The sequence below is a fragment of the Argiope bruennichi genome, chromosome 5, assembly GCF_947563725.1.
Source record: "Argiope bruennichi chromosome 5, qqArgBrue1.1, whole genome shotgun sequence".
Taxonomy (NCBI): Eukaryota; Metazoa; Arthropoda; class Arachnida; order Araneae; family Araneidae; genus Argiope; species Argiope bruennichi.
In genome coordinates, this window is record NC_079155.1 from 53,681,976 (window position 1) to 53,691,212 (window position 9,237).

Consider the following 9,237-nt stretch of genomic DNA (forward strand, 5'->3'; position numbering starts at 1 on the left):
TTTAGTATTTAGAGTGTGGTATTATAAAAACAATATAATATGCTTTTGAATATCTTTCTATTGATCAACTTGATTAAAAAATGGATACAGGGCTTCTAATTTACATTCAAGATTATTACTAAATTTCATTTTTCGTGATTTTTACATTTTCGATTATCGTGTGCAGATACATAAACCAAACTGACAAGGAGTCTGCTATTTGATAGATATAATTTAAAGGTAGATACATATCTGCAATTTTAAACATTTTCTGCATTTTTAAATTGATCCGCAATGGTAATGTCAAAAGATAAAATTCATCATCTTGATTATCGTGTTTCTGAGTTTTTGCCTTCTCCATATACTGTTTGGATATATTTGTAATTTTGATAATATTAGTATTTTAATATTATTTTCTTTTATTATATTTTATGTATTGTCCCAGTGAATTTTGTTATTTACTATATAACAATATGGTATACTGGTATTTACTATATAACAATATGGTATACTGGTATTTACTATATAAAAATATGGTATACAGGTATTTACTATATAAAAACATGGTATTATTTCTGATTTCATTGAGTTTATCTTATTGTGAATAGTGGCATTGTTGCTTCTGTTTGAATTCTGCGGCCATGTGCTACAGGCATATTTTTCTGTCTCTTTATTTAAGTGCCATCCTTGTGCTAAATGTGAAAAACCGTTGTGTGTACAGGAACTCCTGTCTTTTAGTCCAAAGCTACTACATACATACGAATAGGCAGTCGGCGAGTGATCAAACCCTTGACAGATTTGTCGCAAAATTTTACACAGGATAAAATTGTAGTTATAAAACAATAAATAAAATGTCAACCATCGATCTAGTTAAGCTTGAGAGTTATCGCTTTGGCATGCACTTGGTAAGGCAGACAGGCAGACAATTGTGAGTGAATTTTGCCCCAAGATTTAGAATTTTAACATTTTGATATGAAGATTAAATTGCAATTCTCAATATAAGTAATTCAATTTTTTGAGTTGTAGTGTTCGAAAACTAACGCTGAAACCATAATTTTCAATTATTCAAAAATACTAATGAAAAGTCAAATAAACAGAACACCATTCCATATTCAAATACTCACACTAGTCATTCTGCAAATTAGTATACACAGATATCATTAAAAACATGACTTTTCGAACTTGGATATTTAAATATTTAGATATTTTTTCTTCTGAATGAAACATTATGTAATCTTTTAGAAGATGAATGTGAACATAAAGTTATTCTGCCGATAATGTTCAATTATTTGCTTATAGTTTCGAAGCGCCAGCATGATTGCACCCGATTCCATAAACGGTTTAGAAGTTTTATATCTTTTTTTTAAAAAAATAACAAAGAGTATCACGAGAAAGCTTAAAGAAAATGGATTAAAAACATTTATCATCGCATTAAAAATAATTTCGTATCAAAACTCTCGAGGTCAAAGCTAGGATGTGAAATAGAAAAAGCTATAAATCCATATAAAATCCCAGAAGAAAAATTTGAAGCATTCATTACATAAAATTCAAATACATTTAAGAATAATTAAGATTAAAATTTAGATAAAACCTTTCCAAGTGCATCCAACTACTTTTTCGATTTTTTTAAACCGACAGAAATTTTGATAAAAAATAATTTTCTTTTTACTTTTTCTTAAACGAAATATAGAGAAAGCATTGTAATCGTCAAAAAATTCGAACACAAGATTTTATTGAATATCCATATTATTGACTTTCATGAGTTCGAAAAACACATTTTTGATAAATGTCTGTCTGTCAAAACAACTCAAAAATACTTTGCTCTAGCCAATGAGATTTTGTATGTGGTTTTTAAGCCAAATTTGTCGATTCTATCAAATATGCTGCAAAATTTATCAGAGGAAATCTGTTTATCTGTCTCGCTATTCGAATATAAGTTAATACAATAATTATAAAAAGAAAAGAGCTAGGTAAATAAATTTCGGGACACAGATTTAACATTGATATTATAGATATATATCAAATTTTGAACTTAATCCAACAAGAGGATAAACGTCTATCGGTCTCTTTTTTATGAAGCATTCAAAAGCGAGAAATCAAAAATGCAATGTCTTAAATAGAGGGTTAGCAAGAAATAAGTTACCCACTTCAGAGGGCTCTAAAATGCGTTCTATTGATCCAAATGAGATAAAATTTGAACTACAGATTATTGAGATGATGCGCTTGACATTTATTAAATAAAAAAATTAGTACAAAAATTCACCGTTAGGTGGCGTTGTAATATATCTAAAAACATTTAATATGGTTTATAATTGTTAAATAAAGTAAAATTAAAATTGCTCAGTATGTCCTCCTTCATTTTCAACAATATACTCTAATCGGAGAACCATATTTTCCATAGATGTCCGGAGTGAGTGCCGGAATATTAAGAATATGGCGCAGAATGTTGTCTTTCAGACCTGGATGAGTTGATGGCCTTTGAGGGTAGATATTGTCCTTCAAATAACCCCCCAAACAAAAGTCTCAAGAGGTGATGTCCGGCGAGCGAGGAGACTATGCTATTGAAGAAATGACGGCTCGTGCTTCTGTGAAATGCTGAATTAACAATCGCTTTACACGACGATCAATATGAGGTGGTGCAACATCCTGCATGAAAATGATATCTTGAAGGCATCCACGCTGTAGAAGAGTTGGGATTACAAATTCCCTCAGCATATCATGGTACCGTTGTCCTGTGATGGAACAAGTTTGAACTCCATTTGAAGTTATCTCGTCAAAGAAATACGGTCCAATGATAAAGGTAGACAACACAACTGTAAAACCACACCATACTGTCACTTCTTCAGGATGCAAGGGTTGTTCCTGGATAACGTGAAAGTTTTTCTATGCCCAAATTCGACAGTTGTGGATGTTAACTTTCCCATTGAGGCAAAAGTGGGCCTCATCATTCCACAGAATGCTCCATGTTCCAAGTTGTGTCAACCACCATTCGAGCAAGGAACTGAAGTGCAACAGTTTTGTGGATCTCTAAGTCTCCGTCCTACAATAGGTGCACAGACTTGATTTTGTATGGATAAAAATGCAAAATCTGCCATATGATTTTTCGTACAGTTGAATACAGCATATCCTAAACACGGTAAACAAATGGCAAACTCACACTATTATGCGGCGACTGACCTGCTGGTTTCAACTAACGCGGTCGCAACATTTTCGACGCTGGAAGACGGGATTTTTTTTTCATCCTCTACCTGGAAGAATGCCAAGTTGCCCAGTTTTTCAAATTTCTGCATCATCTTGCGTAGGGCACCTGGAGACATTGGATCTCTTCGTATTTGCTTCATAAGATGAAATTCCTTTAGAGCTGCAACGGAGTTTTGTTTCTTCTGGTAGAACTATTTCCCCAGTAGTGCTTTTTCTTGCAGCGTAGGCATGACGAACAGAAAAGAAATTAATATTCGTGCAGATTCCGTCTTCTTTTTATCAACAGGTAATAGACGTGCGCTGATAGGTACAACTGGTAATAAACATTTTTAAAATGGTAATAGACATGTAACGCAAATAATGTTTCACATTTTCAATATTTGCAAATAAATATCATCTGTGTTACAGAGCCATCTATTGGTGATTTTGTGTACTAATTTTTTAAATTAATAAATGTATGTAATTAAATGTATTGAATTGTTGAAATGTATTGAATAAATGTATAGCTAATTGTTTTAAATTAATAATGCGCATCATCTAAATAATCTGTAGTTTAAATTTTATCTTATTTGGACCCATAGAACGCAATTTAGAGCCCTCTGAAGTGGTAACTTATTTCTTGTTAACCCTGTATATTAAATTTAGTATGTGATTTTGTTTCTGTAATTGCAGTTCTGTGTCAAATTTTTTTTTCGAGAAAAAACGTGTCTAAAACGCAAATTCATCTTTATTAGAGAGTATGAGAGAAAAGTTTTGTGGTGAATAAACACTCCACTGGTTTAAATGCTGTTAAAAAGCACTTTTGAGCAATAATAACAGCTTATAAAGAAGTTGTTATTCCTTTTTAAGCTTCGAAAATGTGAAATTAAATCCTTTTCGCTTATCCAATTATATTAAAAACATTTTAAACTTCATTTAAAACATTTTATACTTCATTTAAAACATTTTATACTTCAAACATTTTAAACTTAACATTCATTCATTTAAATAATTTCAGAATGATGGAGGATAATTAATTTCACGAAATTTGTATATATTCTTTCAACATGTTCTTCCAAGGAAATCGCGCTTTGCATCACGTTATTAGTATTACTTTTCCAACTAATTTTAGTTCTTTTTTTTTAATCTAATGGATGGCATTGCCAGTGCTTTTATCTTAATATGCACGACGACACAGTCTCTTAAAACCTTCAATTTCTCATCAGTAGGTTATTTCTTGATATAACTTTTCAACGGTTCTTGAAAAAAAAATTCTTTTAAATAATTGATTACTTCGTGTGTTTGTTTAACTTTCTTAATTAGAAACCGAAAATAATTGTCTATAAGGAAATTTAGAGGAAAAATTTATGACGAGTCCAGAAAAAACGTACCAATAAAGGAATTTCCACATAAAAAAAACTTTCTGTCAGAGAGGAATATAAAGAAAATATGGTTTAAATATTCAAAAATCGCTAAACGTTTTTAAAAATCCAAATGATAATTTTCATTTCTTTCGTTTCACTTCGGTGTAACAACTAATTACATCGTTCTAGAATATTTTGTAATTAGTTGTTAAGCTTTAAACAAAATAGATAAATGGAAAGGTACACGTCAATTCCTGCGTATGTTTTGATATGTAAATGGTCGTTAAATTAAATCAGTCACGATGCTTGATTTGAAGCCGAGTTAAGTTTTTTTTTTTTTTTTACAAAAAAAAATGATTAAGAATGATATCGAAAATGAATGGGGGGGGGGGACTCAAAGACCAGAATTTGCTGATATAGTTATTGACAGTTAATAAATATTTAGATACCAAAAAAAGGAAATCTATGAATTTTATTTAATTTTCTTTTTAATGCTACCTTGAACCACGATAGCTAACATTGGAATAGTAATTTTTCATATAGAGATTATTAAAAGCTTAATACGTATTTCTATTTAATTGCTTTAGGTTATCTAATGATTAAAGACTATAAAAAAACGCATAATTTATTAAATAACATGCTTTTTAAGCATCATTATTTAAAATAAAATACTAAATGTGTTTTATTTAAAAAAATAATGAAAATATTTAATAGAGTAATAATAAATAATAAAAAAATTAATTATAAACGCAATTAAATTTATTAATAAACGATAATAAATTTAATTTAATAAAATGAAAATATTTAAAGGGGATAAGAATCATTGTTTCAAAACATCATAGCAAAATATTGTTATAGGTTTGATTTGTCCTCTTTTATTTAATTTTTTTAAAGTTTCTATGATTATATATTAACAACTAATTATATCTTTTCTATATAAATTTTCTATAATTATATCTTTCTAGAATGTTTTGTAATTAGTTGTTAACATTTTGACAAAATGAATAAACGGAGAGATACATGTTATTTCCCGCTTATGTTTTGATGTGTAAACGATCGTCAAATTAAATTAGTCATGATGCTTGATTTAAAGCTGAGTTAAAAATAAAATTTCTTTTGCAATGAAATCAAGAAGAATGGGTATCGAAAATGAAGTAGGAATCAGAAACTAAAATTTGTTCATATAATTATCGACAATTAATAAATATTTAGAGAGAAATTTATGAACTTTATTAATTTTCTTTTTTAAAGTTGTCTTAAACACGATAGCTACTTTCGGCAGGCATTCTACATATAGAGATTATTGAAAACTTAATACGCTTTTCTATTTTATTACTTTAGGTTATATGAACCTTGAAGGCTATAAAAGAATACAAAATTTATTAAATAACAAATTTATTAAGCACTATTGTTATTTTAAATATAAAAAAGACTATATTAAAAAGATTATATAAATTTAAATTAATCAAATAATGAAAATATTTAATGGACTAATAATAAATTTAATTATAAGAATAATTAAATTTATTTTTCAGTAATAATACATTTAATTTCATAAAATATAGATAGTTAAGGGATATTAGTACCATTGTTCTAAAACATCATAGCAAAATAATGCTACAGGTTTGATTTGCCCTCCTTTATTTAATTTATAAATTTTCTATAATTATGTATTGGTGATAAAATATAGGCAAAAAAAATGCATTTGTTATCGTCTCAATGGGGCTAAGTGAAATTCAGTAATGTAAAAACTGAAAATTTTTTATATTGTAAATATACTTTAAAATACCATGCAAATTTAATTAAAATTAGAGAAAAATATTATGCTTCAAATAAAATTGGTAAACTGGAAACTCATTGTATAGTCACAAAAGTTCAAGAAAATGCGCGTTAAATTCGGATAGTTGAAGAACAGGTGTCATTTTCCTTTAATTTAGGCCAGTGAGATTTTTATATAAATTTCTGAAGTACGTACATATACATTATAGCTAAAAATAGCCAAAATATCATTTCTAGAAAAACTAATATTATGAAGAATATAAGATAATAAAACAAAGTTATTAAGTTTAAATAATAAAAATAATACTTAACGAGTTCAAAATGTAAACTTCTCATTCTCAAAAAGAAAAACCTATTCAAAACTATTTACTCCTAAGACTTAATGACATTCGGATGGATTATCCAGTTACGATTGAGAATATGTGTTGACATTTATGCTAAACACATCCGTGTTTTAAAACTTATAAAAAACGCCGCAGTAATTATATTCGCAGAGTTGAAGGTAACAATGTCTGTCTAACACTTCAGACGATTTCAATTCCAAGATGAAATGGAGTGTGAAATTTCACGCTTGTCGGAATTATTCATTTCTTCTTCTTTTTTTTTTTTTTTTTTGAAAATCTGCAGCTAAATGTTGGATATTTTAAGGAATAAATGTTTTGACGACATTAGTATTTATTTTCATTCCCTTGGAAGTAGGTCACTGTTAAAAAAGTTCATTTTTTACACGTATGTAAAATAAATAAAATGTTATTCTTTAGTGATGTGAATTTTATGACAGCAAACTTTGATGTTAAAGGATATAGAAATTATATTTGATTTTTTTATGATGATAAAAGGAAGGGTATTTTTATGAATGTGACATAAAATCTCAAACTATATTATTATTTTAATTTTTAAAAATTTGTATTCTTTATATCTCAAGAAAGTTTAAATGAGTTTTGCAAAAAAATCAGATATTTTTATATATTGAGGCAGTGTTGTTTTAAATAAAGGCAACAAAAAGGTATTTATTTAAAGCAATGAGAGTGTTTACCTCTCATATTTCTCATCTACTTGTGCATTCTAGCATCTTTTTAGCTGTTCTTTTATACATTAGCAATATAGTATAGCTATTCTTTTATATAATAGCAATATAGCAATAGCAATATTTTATATAATATCAATTAGCTATTCTTTTATATGATAGCAATATAGTATATTGTACAATATTGTATAATATTAAACAATATTGTCAATATTTTACAATATTGTTAAATATTGAATATAAGATGGTACAATATTGTATAATATTAAACAATATTGTCAATATTTTACAATATTGTTAAATATTGAATATAAGATGGTACAATATTGTATAATATTAAACAATATTGTCAATATTTTACAATATTGTTAAATATTGAATATAAGATGGTACAATATTGTATAATATTAAACAATATTGTCAATATTTTACAATATTGTTAAATATTGAATATAAGATAGTACAATATTGTATAATATTAAACAATATTGTCAATATTTTACAATATTGTTAAATATTGAATATAAATAACATGGTACAATATTGTATAATATTGCGCTGCCTGGGTAATCCTCTGTACTCCCTAAATTTGTAGAAGAGCTAAGGAAGTGTAGGAAGGGAGGCGACCCTGGAAGCGATGACGTTTTTGCAAATGTGAATGACCCCCCCCCCTTCCTTCACCCCTTGAATTTCTTGTACAGGGAAGGAATATGGCCCATTTCTTGTTTCGTAACATAGTGACGAAAGCAGAACTTTTCATTTGACTCGTTTTATTTACATTTATAGAATCAAAAATTTGAAAACAGTAAACATTTTTTTTACAAGAATGCATACCAAATGTTGTTTATTTACATATTTGCGTTTTTGGATGATCCTTTCGCATTCACTTCGATATACAGAACTGCAAATACGCTATCCAGGGACATACTTAGATCAAATTTTATTTCTCATTTAGAATTTTGATGATCAATCTGTGAAACAATGTGTATTCATGTTTCTCCATTAATTTTCCAGTTCTTATATTTCCCATTCATAAGGATAGATATATTTCATCATGATGGATAATCTGCAGATTTAATGGTAAACTATAGTACAGTTTAAACGTTTAACAAAGAGAGACAGAACACAAATCTTATGATTTAAAATATTGTAATAAAGCATTTTTATGAAGTTTCCAATGCATTTTTTACGTAGAAATCTTGAGTTTTTCATTTTTCATTACATTTTCATATCTAAAATCAATTCAATAAAAAGGATTAAAAAATAATTATTATTCTTTTAATAATGTTGTTCATGTGTTCCTTAAGAATTAAGAACCAAAATGATACAATAATATACATTTTCATACAAAAATGGCTCTGTCAATCGATTTTCAACAACTAATATTGATGAATGTCTGTATGTCTGTGCTGACAGGCTCTACAGGCCAGATCGCGTGACCAAGAGTTACCGAACTTTACATGCATATACTTTGAACGATGAGTACCTCGAGATTTTTTTTTTGAAATTTTAATAAAAACTTTAATTAATGAAAAAGTAAACGAAATTTTGTCGTTTTACTATAATAAATTTCGAAAATAATACAAAAAGATAATAATTTTGTCGTTTAACCATAATAAATTTCGAAAATAATGTAAATACAAAAAGAGAATAATTTTGTCGCTTTACCATAATAAATTTCGAAAATAATGTTAATACAAAAAGAGAATAATTTTGTCGCTTTACCATAATAAATTTCGAAAATAATGTTAATAAAAAAAGAGAATAATTTTGTCGTTTTACCATAATAAATTTCGAAAATAATATTAATTCAAAAAGAGAATAATTTTGTCGCTTTACCATAGTAAATTTCGAAAATAATGTTAATACAAAAAGAGAATAATTTTGTCTTAATAAAATTCAAAAAAA